Source organism: Oryzias melastigma, unplaced genomic scaffold (assembly GCF_002922805.2).
Source record: "Oryzias melastigma strain HK-1 unplaced genomic scaffold, ASM292280v2 sc02484, whole genome shotgun sequence".
Classification (NCBI taxonomy): Eukaryota; Metazoa; Chordata; class Actinopteri; order Beloniformes; family Adrianichthyidae; genus Oryzias; species Oryzias melastigma.
In genome coordinates, this window is record NW_023419057.1 from 1 (window position 1) to 1,884 (window position 1,884).

Consider the following 1,884-nt stretch of genomic DNA (forward strand, 5'->3'; position numbering starts at 1 on the left):
TCTGCAATGCGGCAGGAATTCATTAGAAATTCATTGGCCCAGAGTAAGCCTGCCCTGACCTCCCATCATCCCCTTGTTTACGCTCTCTCCCGCTCGCTTACAGCCTCTTACACCCCCAGCAGTCCAACAAAAATTGTAAGAAATGTCGTTTTTTTGACCTACCATAACCCTCCGATGACCGATGACGCAACTGTGTGTCAAAACATTTTAACTATAGTGAAACAGAAGCTGCATCAGCTGATTAAGAAACCGACGGAAAATTAAAAAGATAACCGCAAAGGGTAATTAGAATCCAGAGCAGGAGTGGGACAACACATGAATCAGACTGCACCAAACAGAGGTAACCGCTAGGGAAGTGAGACAAGCCAGAAGCGAGGTCCACTGCCAAGAACAGGAGTACAGATCCATCTGGAATCTCTAACCCCTCCCCCGAAGGGGAGTGGAAAAGAAGGACAACATACACACTAAAAACTCAGTGGTTAAAAATAACCCAACTTGGGTTATTTTTAACCCAACTCCGGGGGTTGAAAAGGGACTAACTTTGTGTTGGGTTATTTTAACTCAAAAATTTGGGTTGCTTCCACCAACCCAAATATTGGGTTAAATTAACAACCCAATTTAAAGGTCTAGTTAACCCAACTCTTGAGTTTATTTGACTCATAATCATGGGTTAATTCCACAAACCAAGTTTTGGGTTGAATGAACAAACCATTTAAAAGGTTAAATTAACCAAACTCCTGAGTTAATTTGACTCAATACTGGGTTAAATCTAAAAATTTACTTTTTCTCCTTTGTGTTCAATAAAACCTAAAGTTTAACATTCAATAAAAAACATTTAAAAATCACAAATTACAACCCAAAATATATGTTCACCGCCAAGAAAGAAACCATGGAATTAATGACAAATATTTATTTAGAATAAAACCCAAAAAGGGGTACCAAATAAAATACAGAAGACAAATGCTTTCTTAAAAAAGCAGCAGTAACAAGTAGTGGTTAGCAATTTTTCTGCAAGTAGAAGAAAAAGCATCTGTAACAAATGAATGTTTTTTTTTCATAAACTATTATGAACTCAGATTTTTTTTAAACACCTTCACATTCTTTAAGACAGTCTTTAAAAACTTAACTTCGTTAGATTCTGGTCCCTCCATGCCATAAACCACTTTCTGGAGGAACTCCCATGAAGAGGCACACTGCATGGGGTAGTTGATATGAAACACATAAAATGTCTTGAAGCAGACACCAACTGCCCCAGTCCANATTTATTTAGAATAAAACCCAAAAAGGGGTACCAATAAAATACAAAAAGCAAATGCTTTCTTAAAAAAGCAGCAGTAACAAGTAGTAGTTGGCAATTTTTCTGCAACTAGAAGAAAAAGCATCTGTAACAAATGAATGTTTTTTTTTTTCATAAACTATTATGAACTCAGATTTTTTTTAAACACCTTCACATTCTTTAAGACAGTCTTTAAAAACTTAACTTCGTTAGATTCTGGTCCCTCCATGTCATAAACCACTTTCTGGAGGAACTCCCATGAAGAGGCACACTGCATGGGGTAGTTGATATGAAACACATAAAATGTCTTTAACCAGACACCAACTGCCCCAATGCATCTTCAGGGTATACCTGACCAGCCATCACAGCAAAAGCTTGTAAAGAATTTTGCGTCACTTGTCCAAGGGCCAGAACCGATGGATAGGGCCTGGACTCCACCCCCTGGAGGTATTCCACGATGTTTGTTCCAACCTATGATGGACACAAAGAATGAGATTCATTTTTTTGAAAAGCTTCAATACATATGTGCACACACCCACACACATCAAAGCAACAGGTCATTCAAACCTACTAATAAAAATAGAACATTAATGAAAAACAGTGGTTAA

General features: G+C 37.7%; 1 long non-coding RNA gene across 3 annotated transcripts in view; it reads right to left on the bottom strand.

Annotated features, from left to right (window-relative positions):
• Nucleotides 1-1,398: 1,398 nt before the first annotated feature.
• Nucleotides 1,399-1,884, bottom strand: part of LOC112141017 — a 1,987-nt gene continuing 1,501 nt past the window's right edge. For 2 of the 3 annotated variants that reach the window (XR_004947607.1, XR_002918307.2), the window contains one exon: nt 1,616-1,747. This is a non-coding gene — a long non-coding RNA (uncharacterized LOC112141017). Of the gene's footprint in view, nt 1,548-1,615; nt 1,748-1,884 lie in introns of those variants that run through there. The other variant, XR_004947609.1, reaches the window with a different exon arrangement.